Source organism: Trichosurus vulpecula, chromosome 5 (assembly GCF_011100635.1).
Source record: "Trichosurus vulpecula isolate mTriVul1 chromosome 5, mTriVul1.pri, whole genome shotgun sequence".
NCBI lineage: Eukaryota > Metazoa > Chordata > Mammalia > Diprotodontia > Phalangeridae > Trichosurus > Trichosurus vulpecula.
In genome coordinates, this window is record NC_050577.1 from 231,967,152 (window position 1) to 231,983,298 (window position 16,147).

Consider the following 16,147-nt stretch of genomic DNA (forward strand, 5'->3'; position numbering starts at 1 on the left):
CAAAGTCCCTTGTCTAAATCACCCATCTTTTTCATGAGTCTAGTGAGACAATTATTTTGAGATTGCTATGTGGAGTTCAAGATTGCTTTGTACTCAGGTAATCAGGTAGTGATGTCAACAAATTGACTTTTTATTTCCTCTGAGTCAACCAATTCTCACAGATGATATTAATACCCTTTAAGATATCTACCCTAAATTGTATGGGAGAATGTATCAGACATCCCTACCCTCTGACTTAGTCACTTATCCCCTCTAGGCCACAGTTTCATTAACTGAAAGTAAGAGGGCTAAACTACATGGCCTCTGAAGGCCCTTCTTGCTGTCTCTCTCTCTCTCTCTCTCTCTTTCTGTATATATATGTATATATATATATATATATATATATATATATATATATATATATATATATGTATATATATATACACATATATATATATATGTGTGTGTGTTGTGTGTGTGTGTGTGTGTGTGTGTGTAGAGAGAGAGATTCCCCATTGTCAATATCCTTTTTATGCCTATGCATTTTATTTTATGCATAAAAAAATATTCAGAGAAAGGATCCATAGGCTTTACCAGACCATCAAATGATCCCAAGATGTTAAAAGATCAGGAACTTCTGCTTTAGGAATAGCTATGTGGAGAATAGATTAGAGAGTAGAGAAATTTGAGAGAGCAATTAAGGAAGGATTGCAATAGTCCATGTGAAAGAAGAAGAAAGTCTAAACTATGGGATTAGCCCTAAGAGTAGAGATTAGAGGGGGGAAAATCAGTGAGATTCTGAGTTACAATCAATCTGTAAAATCTGGCAGCTGGTTGGATTTTTTTCCCCTCAAGTCAAATATGTGGCTCCTGGGGCCCTCCTGGGGCCTACAACACTACCAAGTGCTGTCTGATCCAGATTAAGATATGATTGGGACATATTTAACAAAATTTTAAAATGCTATAAAATATAGCTAATATTACATTTTAAAACTAAGTTAATATACACTGTGCAAAGATCCTTTTGTATGGATTAATGGCTCCCATTTCTATTTGAATTTGACACATTGAATTAGAGTACTACAGTGAAAAAGAAAGTGCAGTAACCAAAACCTCTTCTTTATTCCTTACATGTAATCTGTCAGCAAATACTATTATATTTTTTCCTGAAAAGTCTGAATTTCCATTTTCAATTTCCACTGTCTCATCACCTTATACCTGGATGACTTCAATGAATTCCTAGTTTGTCCCCAATCATTCTACTTATACCAATTGGTATCCATATTTCAAACTACCATCAGACAAATCTTCCTAAAGCACCATTTTATCAAGTTATTACTCTGCTTGAGAAACTATAATGACCCTCAATTGCCTACCATGTGAAGTAGGAAGTTATTTACCTGTTCTTCTTGGTCTTATATATCTATCCAATACTTTTCCCTCATCTTTCAAAAATATTTAGATTTTGCTTCAATCAGGCTCATCTCCTCACTAATCCTCACAAGCATGCGCCTTTCTTATCCTTATTCTTACTCTTTTGTTCATGGATCTCTAGCCTTAGGGCTTTGTGCTATAAGCCTGATAGTATGAATGGGAGACTGCCAGAAAGTCCCGCATTCAGGAACTACTTCTAACATGTGCTGGCTATGTGACCCAGTTCAAGTCACTAAATCTTTCAGTTCCCCTGGAGGTTCTAAAATTAAGTTGCAGAGAAAGTATCAATCTGCACTGGTAGAAGGAGTTTGCCAGATGAATGAACTTGCAAGTCTGGTCTGTATGTCCCGAATGTTTGGTTGTTTTCCATACCTGTAACTAGATCCAAATTAAACTCCACTTTCTACATGAACTCTTTATGGGTAACCAGCTTACATTAATAATAATGGTACAATGAAAATTGTATTGATTTTGGAATCAGAGGTCTTAGACTCTGATCATTGCTAAATGTATGACCTTCTCTATAAGTCATTGAATCCCCTAGAATTTCAATTTCATGTTGTACAAAATAATGGGGTTGTACTGGATGGTCTCTATGATCCCATCCAATTCCATAGCTAGAGTCCTATTCTATAATCTAAATATTCTATAATTCTAAATTCTACAGAATAAAATGTTCTATAATAAGATTCAATAATTACTTTTTCTTTTCCCCATTGTACTATTAATACTACATGAAGACTTATCATTCCATACATGTACAATTACATTAGTATTGCTATCTTCCCTCATTTATACAGTGCCTTGGCCAGACATAAGATGTTCAATACATATTTGTTTCATTCTTTGATTTATTTTTAGGGAGATTTTTAAAGAGCTGGAGGGGAGGAAATATATACATTTATATACTTATTGCTATGAGAAAATCTATTCCAAGTCCTAACTGAGATACTAACTTCAGGAATATTATTTATATTTAAGTGGAAATTGCCTATAGCTTTTCAACCAGAGACAAATAGAAACACAGAGGGATAGACAGAAATATACAGAAAACAAAACATACTTTGAGGAAAAGGGAAATTATGTACAGTCATAGATAGAAGGGATGACACAGGAAGAGTGACTCAGTAGGATCTGACAAATTAATTAGAAGTCAAATCCCTCTATGCACTTCTGTGATCATTTCACACTGAATAGTAAATTAATTTATTATATTTCACAACTTAGAGGCTGTCCTATGAATATAAAAGAGTGAAGGCCTTGATGGAGTGAGAATCAACCAGAGTATTTGCAATTTTCAGAATTGGAAGAGATTTCACAGTCTATCCAGTAGAACCCACATCCAAACAGCAATCCTTTGTGATAGGTCCCCATCGAGTGGTCATCTAACTTTTATTGGAAGACATTCAGTGAGGACAAAACTCACTATTTTCCATGGTAAATAACTATACTTTTAGTATAAGAGACATAGATTCTAATCCTGGTAATTCCATCAGCTAATTGTATGACATTAGTTGTAGGTTTATAGTTTTCAAACTAGAAAGGAAATTAGAGGCTATGGGGTTTGTTCTCCACAGATGAAGAAACTGAGGCACAGAGAAGCTGAGAGATTTCCTAAAAGTCACATAGCTGATATGGAAGAATTTGAGTTCAAGTCTCTTAGACTCTATACTCATCATGCTGATCATAGTTGACTAACTTAGCTTTTTCTGGATTTTTTCCCACTTGTGACATGAGTTCAGATTATATGATGTCCACATTTCCTTCCAGCTCTAAAACTCCAGAAATTTTGAACTCAAAATATAGCAAACCATCATGTGTAATTGTGTGTGTGTGTGTGTGTGTGTGTGTGTGTGTGTGTGTGTGTGTAGCTAGGAGTAGAGGTATTCCCTAAGGACCAGTAACTGTGACTAAAATAAGACCATGCCTCAAGCCAGAAGAATTCAAGCCCAGGCTTATAACAGATCTGGAAACAAAGGCTCTCCTTATATAGGTGATCAAAATAGAGTCTTTGGAAAAATACCACAAGGATGAATACATTTATCTCTTAAAAACAGCTCAAATATCAACACTACATCAAGAAACATATTTCAACACTTATAAGCAGTCTCCATGACATATATGCTCCAAAAGTTCCTTGCTAAGTTGGTTGTCTGGACTTAGAATAGTATCTTCTCTTAGCAATGTTATGCATACCAAATTTGTATACATAAGTTTATTTATTTTATAAAGCAGAAGGGATGATATCCCTCTGAAATGAAAAAAAAATACAGAAATGTATTTCTGAAATACTATTAATGAAAAACAATGGAAAAATGAGTGAATAAGAATTTTTTAAATTTGTCATATATGTTGTTTTTTATGACAAAACATACCATGAATAGAAAGGGAGGAAGTAGATGAAACTACTTTCAAATTTGACGGCATATAGTTGCAAGTCAATTCCACATAGAAAACTATGAATTTCCTTGGCTATTATACAGCCATATCATGTGTATTATCCTTGCTCCTCTGACATGATTTTGTATCTCTTTCTGACTCACTAAAGTAGAATAGGTAGAGGGAAAAAAGAATGGAAGGAAGATGAAATGGGGAGAATATTTTTTGGTGTGTGGGTGAGACTTTGCCCTTACACACATAAGGCTATCAATCAATAGAATAATCTATCATTTGTCTATGTATATATCTACTTATCTGTCTTCTATTATTATCATTCTATTTATCTATCATCTATCTATTAATGATTGAGTGAAGCTAAGGGAAAAATAAATACCTTAAAGGATATATATGTGTGCATGTATATATATATATATATATATATATATATATATACACACATGTATTTACATATATGTATACACATATGTATTAATATATGAACATATATACATACACAGGGATATACACACACATATATATACACGCACATATATACACACACATACATATAATATGTGTGTATGTGTAATGAATTATAGAACTAAAGAAGTAAAGAAAATGACTTCATAAACTATGTAGTCTCAGTTTTGTGGTTGGAAAAAATGAGGACTAGAATGTCTATCAATATCATATAGATAGTAAGCATAACAGATATGATTTGAATCTAGCCTTGGTGACTCCAAAGACTGTATGCTTTTCCCATACTGCACCTTTATTCTTATGTCCAAAGGAGTTTGATCAAAGTGGGATTAATTCAGGTATGCTTTGGAAAAACAGAAAGGAGATTTTAAAAAAAGATGTAAAAAAAGCAAACATTTATAGAGTAACCTGTGTTGGCCATCAGGGCAAGACTGACAAAATACATATTGCTTGGCTCTTTGCAACAAGAATTAGCTTGGGAATGTATAAAAGAAGCTGTCATCCATTTATACAAAAGAAGCGCTTGCAGGTTAAAAAGCAAAACCTTGGGGAATAGGTACAATCTCTCATGTGTGATCATAAAATAATCCCAAAAGTTGTTGATTAATTTCTATGAACAATGGTTTGTGAAATTTAGGAGTGTGTGTGTTCTGGCCCAATGCTCTATCCCCTGGGCCACCTAGCTGTCCATATATTTTATGAATATCTATAGCCATATTCATACCTACATTTATGTCTACATCTGTATCTATCTCTATATTAATGATCTTATCAACAAGATACATATCTATCATGCTGTTTATCTCTTAGCTTTTCCTTAGAAACAAAATCACATTCATTCATGAAGTAAAATAACACAAATTCTATCTATCTATCTGTCTGTCTGCCTATCTATCTATCTATCTATATATCTGACATGATTTGAATCCATATCTTCCTGGTTTCCAGTCCATCTCCCTATTCTCTATACTCTATGGTGGCATCATCATCATCATCACAATGGATGAATAATGAGAAAAAACTGAGAATCAAGATGTAAAAACAGTTTGGGGTAAATTATGAAAAGGAAATAATATACCTCTTAAAGAAAATAATATTATTTTATGCAAATATTCTGCCAATCCTTCTGTCTAAAATTATCCAACTGGATTTGTTCTTTGCCTTTTCATTTTAAAATAAGACATTTTCCAGGTAAAAGCTGTTAATCTTTTCAGCTGTGTTATAAACCTGTCATCTTGAGATTTTATTTTAGTGGATTTTTTTCTTATGTAGTTTAGTGAAAAATAAATTTGGTGGCATAGAATGTAGTCTGTGGATTAATAATTGACAAAATGTGAGGCAGCCAGTGGGGCTTTAGAGCAGCATTTTTGCCTATGTCCCAATGCTTTTGGACCCACTTTGTTCTATTCAAAAAAGAGTCTTACATGTGGAAGAGATCATGAGAAATGCGAACAGGATTTTAGTCTTAGACACATGAACTTGAGTAAATTCTTGACAATGACAGGATTATCAAAGGGGTATGGCATCCAGCTGGGCAGAATATCCCAGCCAACCCCACAGCCAACTGATCCTAAGGCAGTCCCATAGAAGCCAACATAAGCAGTATCAGTGCCAGGCACTTTCCACAATATAACTGGCCAAAGATCCAGATGCTGCTGCCACCACTGCTGTTCCTGTTAGGGAGAAGGAAAAAAAAAGAGTGTTAACTAAGCACCTGGGCCTTGCAGCTGTAGTGGTCCCATGTAAGACTGTTGATTTTATTTCTAGTGAATAGCTAGCAGGAAAAAAAAAACAGCCTGAGAGCTGTACTTCTTTGTGGAAAAGATGGTTAAGGCAAAAGGGCAAAGAGATATTAATTATTTCTTTATGCCAGAGAAAAAAAGTCTCTCCACTCTTTTGTATATTTTGGGAGCCAGTCAGCCCTCACCCATCCCCCACCTCACCCTGCCGACCATGACTCTTGCTGTTATAGCTGTTATGCTTCTTATCCTTTGGCCTTAGTGCAGAATCTCACCTATTTTAGTTGATATTGAAGGAAATTCAAGGACACACCTGGCACATCCGATCATACGGAAACATTAAATCTTCTCGGTGTACCGGGTAGTAGCACATTCAGGATTGACCAAGAAGATTATGTTAGAGAGCAACAGCATGATGAAAAAAGTCAATTTAAGAGCTTTTAATTTCAATTTTGACTGAAAATTGCATCAACACTCCAGACTAAGAGAGGTATCCTGACGATGAACTTCCACTTGAGCTGGCATCAACATTCTATGCAACACTATAAAATTCTTCTTCTAAACTCATTATTTTGATAAGTCTAAACAATTAACATAAAAGAAGGCCCTGGTTCATGAATCCATTTTGGGGGCAAAAAAGGAAACTAAAATAATGAGTGTTTAAATTGCTTCTTGCTTCGTTTCCATATAACTTGCAGACTCAATCCATTTTCAAAGTATATGTGGCAATAGTTAGCTAGCTAGCGAGAGAGAGAGAGAGAGAGAGAGAGAGAGAGAGAGAGAGAGAGAGAGACAGACAGACAGACAGACGGATAGAGAGATATAGCTAAATTATCAACAAGTATTCATTAAGGACTTGCTGTCTTCCAGGCACTGTGATAACAGCTGAGGATACAAAGATAGGCAAAACAGTCTTTTCTTTGAAGTAGCTTATATTGTACCAGGGAAGAAAATATTTAAATAACTAGGTACATGTGAGATATATGGCACTAGCAGCCAGGCTCGTCCATGGCTGAGTAAAGCCTCATTCAAAGAATGGAATATGAATTGAAACTTGGAGGAGGCCAGGGAAACTAAAAGGCAGAGAGAAACGTTGCAGAGCAATCATGGCATAAAAGCCTGGAGATGGGAGACGCAGTGTTTTTTTTTTTTTCAGGAAATAAGCCACTGTAGGTCCATTGCAGAGTGAAGAAAGTGTAAGATATTAGAAAGGTAAATGTAGGCCATGTTATGAAGAGCTTTAAATGTCAAACAGGAGAGGCTATATTTGGTCCTGAAAGTTACAGGAAGCCACTACAGCTTAGAGAACTGAGATGAGGGATTGATAGTGTTGGTGATATGCTCAGATATATGCTTTATAAAGATCGGTGTGGGTAGAAAATGGATTGGTGTGGGTAGAGATGAGGCAGGGACATGATTTAGGAGGTTATTGCAGTAGTCCAGGGGAGAGGTGATGAGGACCTGAACCAGGGTGTTGGTTCTGTGATTAAAGATACAGGTAGAAGAAAGATAGATGCAAAATCACAGACATGAGTAACATCTATATACAAATACAAAACACATATACATATAAACACATATGTGTGTATATATGTATATATAAGCACACACATATCTACATGTACATCACCCATCACTACCCCTACCCATATATACACACAATATATGTATGTATAAATACACACATATACATATTTATACACATATACATACACACATATGCATACACACATATCTGTACATGTATTTATAATAAGTACATTAACTGAGAGGTACAAATGTTTATTTTAATTGAAATGCTAAGGATAGGAACAGGAAATACCAGAATTAGGAAACTCCTTCTACAAATATAGGATAGAACCTTCCCTGCAATTTTTAGTCTTAGGACTTTGGCAAGAGCCTTGAAAAGGTAAAATAAACAAACAAATAAATACATGAATGAATCGCCGAGAGATGCAGCCAGTTTGTATAAGAGTTGAGCCCTTGTCATGAAATTGTATAGGAAGATATGGACAAGAGTCACATAATATGAACAGTCATGTTAACTGTTAGTTTCTACAAAACCTTCCTAATCAATGAGATCCCAGACCAGTTGATCAACTAAGATAGTTAAAAAAATGAGCATGCCATTCTATAGTGATCACATTGGCAATAAGGTATCTTTGCTGTGTTGTGATGGGATTAATTTCTAACTAATAAGTCTCTTTATGCAAATTAATATGGCTATTTAGGAAATAACATTGTCCTTTCATGGAAACTTATCTTCTCCACATGCATTTTAAGTAAAAATATGATTTGCTTGACTGGCAAATAAATCATTTGTTTGTTGTGGACAGATGGAGTTTTGACTGTAACAGCTCAGCAGTTGTGAATGTTGACAGCAAATGTTGACTCAAAATGTTGAATTTCTTTTTATTTCACTTTGTTCACACAATTCAGCAGTCTTCTAGCTTGATTTATTTAATGATAATTTAACATGCTGTGAAAATCTGTCTGGGACTGTTTCCAAAGTCAAAACAGAAAGTAAAGTTAATACCCCCATAAGCAGATGTTTTTGAAGCTGAAAAAGTCATTGCCTGCTGAAAAATCTATGTTCTAACTAGAGATGGGTCAACAGTCTTTCAACCAGTAAGATATTATTGTTCTTGTTGTTCATTTGTTTCTTAATTTTTGGTTTTATTTTTCCCCTCTGAAATGTGATATTTAAAGAAAACCAACTCTAAGTACAATCCTTGTAAGATGCTCATAGGTTTATGCTTGAAGGTACCTGAAAGGTCATGTACCCAATCCCCTAAAATTAAAGATGGGGAAAAAAGCTAGAGAAGTTAAGTGCCTTGGCCATGGTAACAACAACAAATAAATGAGAAACCTAAGATCTGAACTCGGGAATTCTGACTCCATATCCAATAGCCCCTCCCCCCAATTCATTATATGCTTCATTAATTCATGTGATTCATTTCTACTGATGTTGACTTTCTTATGTTGGTGGATGATAGGGAAAGCCATTGTTTAATGGTTTCAGGATAACATGTCATCTTGAGCCAGGAGGGAATATTTCACATAATTAAAGGAGGTCTCTGGCTGCAACTATTACATTCCAAGTGTCCTTGGACAAATCAGCCATTTTATTTTATTACTGACACAATGACAATCTTGCTTGGGTATTAAAAATGTCAGGAAGCCAAGCAAAGTATTTAAATAGAAACATTTGGGTATTTAGAAGTAGTAAAAAGAGCCAGCTTGTTTTGAAAGGTGTACTGTGTGAGTAAAGGCACACTTTTTTCTTCTCTTGGCAGAGGGGCTCCTTAAGTGAGGGTGGAAAAATAAAAATAATGGATTAAATGTTATAGTCCACTGAGTCACATAAAACAAACCCATTGAAAGGAATTACATGCATAATAGCAGGTTGTACATATTTTGGATACAACACATAGAATTGCTCTTAATAAAGTCTTTCCTACATTGAGATCTGTTTTGTTTTGTTTTGCTTTGCTTTGCTTTGAACCTAGAACAGAATAGTAAAGATTGGCAGTGGTGTGGTCTTGGCAGGTGTGCCATAGGCAGATGTCATGTGCACCAGAACACAGAACCTCACCAATAGTAAAGCTATGTGTAACTTGCAGCCCTCCTAGAGATTAAAGAGGAGGGAAATTGAGGAGTCAGTAATTGGGTAGTCATTAATATGCCCTCAACATTTAGCTTCAGTCTAAGTTGGATCCACAAATCGTGCTATTTTTCATCCATTTGGGAAAAGCCAAATGCTTTGTCAATTTTCCCTCTTATAGCCTAGACTCTGAATGATTGGATGTTGTTTTTGAACAGATTGAGAGGTATGTCATAGAAGTATATGCGCTAAACATAATCAACTCACACCACTTTATAAATAAGATAAATTGATGGCCATATAGCTAGTCTTTGCCAATAATTACTTCACTACCGAACAATGATCTTTAAGGCTAGTGTATAGCCAAGAGTTATGAAATTGATACGTATGAATTAAAATTATACACACACATATATATATATACATGCATATAGGCAAATATATTTATGGAATATGTATATATATATATATATATATATGTATATAACATGACATATGCATATTTAAAACAAGTTAAATTGTATATAATTAAATTAAATTGATAATATGGGTTATAGTATATTGTAATCTATTGTATCACAGTATTACAAAGGAAACCAATTATAATGATATATGTGTGTGTGTGTATTATATAATATTTTCTTTCCTTTGTAATTGTGTGCAATTTATTTAATGAATTTAAAAAAAAAAACATTTTTAGAGAGAGGCCATGTATGCAGAAATCATTTCAATGATTGGTCTTAGATTCTTAGTTAATAACAAATAGCATTCAAATATTTAATATTAGTTTATAACATATATAATTGTATATATATATGCATCTATGAAATCAATATAATTGTAGCTTCATAAATATATATATATACACATATATATACACATATATATATACATACACGCACACACATACACACACACACACACACACACACACACACACACCAGGCACTATGCTTAGTATACATAGACATGAGTGTATGTGTATATGTATTCATATATGTATTTATCTATGAATACTGAGATATATGTATACATCTATATCTGTCTATCTATTTATCCATATATTCTAAAATGGGAGGAAAATGATAATCATTTTTTTTATAAAATTAGAAATGGAAGAAACCTTAGAAGTGATGGTGCAAAATGCCCTCATTTTACACAGTTGAAAATTAAGACAGACAGTTTAAAATACTTTCCCAGGATTAGAGTCAGCAGGTATCTGAGGAGGGATTAGATCCAAGATCTTCCTGATAGTAAGTCAAGTGTACTCTATGCCTCACCAGAAAGTCAAAAAAGCATGGCCCAAACGACTCATTCTGGCTCACAACTCTCCTGAATCACCCGGGAACAAAATTTCAATATAGTTGATAAATATTTAATAAACTAAATAAAAATACACTAAAACATAGCAAATGTATACACATGTCTCACATGTGGATATATATATATATGTATATATATACATATATACATATATATATATATATATATATATATATATCCACACATGTATATGTATGTATGTGTTTATCATTAGGTTCAATTAACCCCCATTTCCATTTCCATTTGACCCCACTGCCCTATACCATGCTTCCTCTCAAGCCTAGCATTTCCTAATCCTTTCTTATATATTGGAGTGGATAAAAAATTAAAACAGTCTATCATTCATTAGCTTACTTAAGCTGTCCCAATGATACAGTTGACTTCATTAAAAAAAAATTGAAAGGATACTGTGAATTTTCCTTTCACATAGTTCCCACTGGTACATTATGATCATTTAAATATACAAAGTAATTTAGTCATAATAACTATATCATCAATGCTCACAAAGTGCTTTGTACACATTATCTTAATGTGTGTGTACAACATTTTTCCTTCTTTGTTATGAACTTCTAGCTTTCATCAGTCATCAGTGTAGAGAGCTTTTGTTGAAAAAACTCCATCTGCCAACTGGGAAAACACCCTCTCTGCAGCTTGGTGTCTTAGATAGGGGTGGGGAATCTGCAGCCTTAATGCCACATGTGGCCCTCTAGGTCCTCACATGAAGCCCTTTGACTGAGTCCAAAAAAAGATTTTTTTGGTGAAGTTTGGAATACATATATATTACATTATATTTTTCTTTTATAATCCTGTTTAATTTAATACATATAAAAACATTTTTAGAGAGGGGCCATAAGCTTAACCAATATACATATACGTGAATGTGAACAGATTTTTTTGTATGCAGAAATCATTTGTTTTTTTAATTTGTATTTTTTTATATAAATTTTTATTTTTAGTTTACAACATTCAGTTCTACATAATTTTGAGTTCCAGATTTTCTTCGCTCCCTCCCCACTCCCTCCCCAAGAGGGCATGGAATCCCATATAGCTTCCACGTATAACTTTGCATTGAATTAATTTACACACTAGTCAAGTTACGGAGAAGAAGTGAGATCAATGAAATGAATCATGCAAAAGAAGAAACAGGACCAAAAAAAGAACAACCCAAAAACAAAAACCAAAGAGAGAAAAGAAAAAAAAAAGGGGGGGAAGGCTAGCATGAAGTGTGCCTCAATCTGCAATCATACTTCATAGTTCTTTCTCTGGATGTAGATAGCATTCTCCATTGTGAGTCCTTGGAGTTGTCTTTGTACCTTGTGTTGCTGAGAGGAGCAGAGTCTGTCAGGGTTGGTCCTCACAGAATCCATATATCTGTGGTTGTGTATAATGTTCTCCTGGCTCTGCTTCACTTGCTCAGCATTATGTTGTGTAGGTTTTTCCAGGTTGTTATGAAGTCCGTATCATCCCCATTTCTTATGGCACAATAGTATTCCATTACCTTCATATACCACAGCTTGTTCAGCCATTCCCCAATTGATGGGCATCCCTTTGATTTTCAATTCTTGGCTACCACAAAAAGAGCTGCTATAAATACTTTTATACATATGGGTCCTTTTCCCACTTATGTGATTTCTTTGGGATACAACCCTAGAAGTGGTATTGCTGGGTCAAAGGGTATGAACATTTTTCTAGCCCTTTGGGGATAGTTCCAAATTGCTCTCAAAAATGGCTGGATCAGCTCACAACTCCACCAGCAATGCAACAATGTTCCAATTTCCCCACATCCTTTCCAGCATTTATCATTTTCCTGTTTTGTCATTTTAGTCAATCTGACAGGAGAGATGTGGTATCTAAGAGTTGTTTTGATTTGCATTTCTCTAATCAGTAGTGATTTAGAGCATTTTTAATATGCTTATAGATAGCTTTGATTTCTTCCTCTGAAAACTGCCTGTTCATATCCTTTGACCATTTCTCAATTGGGAAATGGCTTGTTTTCCTATATATTTGGCTCAGTTCCCTGTATATTTTAGAAATGAGGCCTTAATCAGAGACACTAGTTGTAAAGATTTTCTCCCAATTTTCTATTTCCCTCCTAATTTTTGTTGCATTGGCTTTTTTTTGTACAAAAATCATTTCAATTTCACATAAACAAAATTATCCATTTTGCATTTTGTAATGCTCTATAACTCTTGTTGGGTCATGAATTCTTTTCTTTTCCATTATTCTGATAAGTAAACTATTCCTTGCTCTCCCAAATTACTTATAGTATCAGCCTTTACTCCTAAATCATGAAGCCATTTTGACTTTATTTTGGTATATGGTGTAAGATATTGGTCTATGCCCAGTTTCTGCCCTACCATTTTCCAATTTTCCCAACAGATTTTGTGAAATAGTGAATTATTAGCCCAGAAGCTGGCCTCTTTGGGTTTATCAAAGGGTAGATTGCTATAGTTGTAGACTTCTTCATCTTATGTTCCTATCCTATTCCACTGATTCACAGCTCTGTTTCTTAGCAAGAATCAGGTAGTTTTGATGACTGCTGCTCTATAGTACAGTTTAATATCTGGTATGGTTGGGGCACCTTCTCTAGCATTTCTTTTCATCAATACCTTAGATAATCTAGACTTCTTGTTCCTCCAGATGAATTTTGTTATTAATTTGTCCAGTTCTGTAAAATAAGTTTTTGGTAGTTCGATTGGTATGACACTGAATAGATAGATTAATTTAGGTAAAATTGTCATTTTTATTATATTAGCTCAGCCTAACCATAAGCAACTGATATTTTTTCCATTTATTTAGATCTGGCCTTATTCGCGTGAAAAGTGTTTCATGATTATGTTCATAAAGGGCCTGGGTTTGTCTTGGCAGATAGACTCCCAAATACTTTATAGTGTCTACAGCAACTTTGAATGGAATTTCTCTTTCTATCTCTTGCTGTTGGGCTTTGTCAGTAATGTATAGGAATGCTGAGGATTTATGTGGGTTTATTTCATATCCTGCAACTTTGCTAAAGTTGTTTATTATTTCAAGTAGTTTTTTACTTGATTCTCTAGGATTCTCTAAATAAATCATCATATCATCTGCAACAAGTGATAATTTACTTTCTTCTTTTCCTAATCTAATTCCTTCAATTTCTTTTTCTTCTCTTACTGCTACAGCTAACGTTTCTAGTACCAAATTGAATAGTAGGGGTGATAATGGACATCCTTGTTTCACCCCTGATCTTATTGGGAATGCATCTAACTTATCCCCATTACAAATAATGCTTGTCGATGGTTTTAGGTAGATGCTATTTATAATTTTAAGGAGGGTTCCATTTATTCCTATGCTTTCTAGTGTTTTTAATAGGAATGGGTGTTGTATTTAGTCAAAGGCTTTTTCTGCGTCTATTGAGATGATCATATGGTTTCTGCTAGTTTCATTGTTGATATGGTCAATTATGCTAATAGTTTTCCTAATATTGAACCAGCCTTACATTCCTGGAATAAATCCTACCTGGTCATAGTGTATTATTCTCGTGATAAGTTGCTGCAATCTTCTGGCTAATATTTTATTTAAAATTTTAGCATCAATATGAATTAGGGAGATTGGTCTATAATTTTCTTTCTCTGTTTTGACTGTACCTGGTTTGGGTATTAGTACCATATTTCAGTCATAAAAAGAATTTGGTAGGACTCCTTCTTCACCTATTTTCCAAAATAGACTACAAAGTATAGGAATTAGTTGTTCTTTAAATGTTTGATAGAATTCACATGTAAAACCATCTGGCCCTGGAGATTTTTTCCTAGGGAGTTCATTGATGGCATGCTCAATTTCTTTTTCTGAGATGGGGTTATTTAGAAATTTACTACCTTTTCTGTTAACCTGGGCAATTTATGTTTTTGTAGATATTCATCCATATCTCTGACATTGTCAAATTTATGGGCATACAATTGGGAAAAATAATTCTTAATTATTGTTTTGATTTCCTCTTCATTAGAGGTGAACTCACCCTTTTCATTTTTGATACTGGTAATTTGATTTTCTTCTTTCTTTTTTTAATCAAATTGACCAAAGATTTATCATTTTTATTGGTTTTTTCATAAAACCAGCTCTTTATTTTATTTATTAATTTGATAGTTTTCTTGGTTTCAATTTTATAAATCTCTCCTTTGATTTTCAGTATTTCTAATTTGGTATTTAATTGGGGGTTCTCAATTTGCTCTTTTTCTAGCTTTGTCAGCTGTATGCCCAGATCATTGATCTCATTTTCCCCTATTTTATTCATGTAAGCATTTAGAGATATAAAACTTCCCCTAAGAACTGCTTTTGCTGCATCCCATAAGTTTTGGTAAGTTGTTTCATTATTGTCATTCTCTTGAATGAAGTTATTAATTGTTTCTCTGATTTGTTCTTTGGCCCACTTATTCTTTAGAATTAGATTATTTAGTTTCCAATTAATTTTTAGCTTATTTTTCCATGGTTCTTTGTTACAAATAATTCTTATTGCATCATGATCTGAAAAGTGTGCTTTGACTACTTCTGCCTTTCTGCACTGGATAGTGAGGTTTTTATGCCCTGGTACATGGTCAATTTTTGAGCATGTGCCATGTACCACTGAGAAGAAAGTATATTCCTTTTTATCCCCATTCAGTTTTTTCCAGAGGTCTATCATATCTGCCTTTTCTAAAATTCCATTTACCTCCTTAACTTTTTTCTTATTTATTTTGAGGTTAGATTTATTAAGTTCAGAAAGGGGGAGGTTGAGGTCTCCCAATGTTATAGTTTTGCTGTCTATTTCTTCCTGTAACTCCCTTAACCTCTCCTCTAAGAATTTGTATGCCATACCACTTGGTACATATATGTTAAACAATGATATTGCTTCATTGTTTATGGTGCCTTTTAGCAGGATGTAATGTCCTTCCTTATCTCCTTTAATTAAATCTATCTTTAGTTTTGCTTTGTCTGAGATTAGGATTGCTACACCTGCTTTTTTACTTTAGCTGAGGCGCAGTATATTTTACTCCAGCCTTTTACGTTTACATTGTGTGTATCCCCCTGTTTCAGATGTGTTTCTTGTAAACAGCATATTGTAGGATTATGGTTTTTAATCCTTTCTGCTATCTGCTTCCGTTTTATGGGAGAGTTTATCCCATTCACATTCACAGTTGTGATTTCTATCTGTGTCTTTTTCTCCATCCTATTTCCCCCTGTTTATGCTTTTATTTCT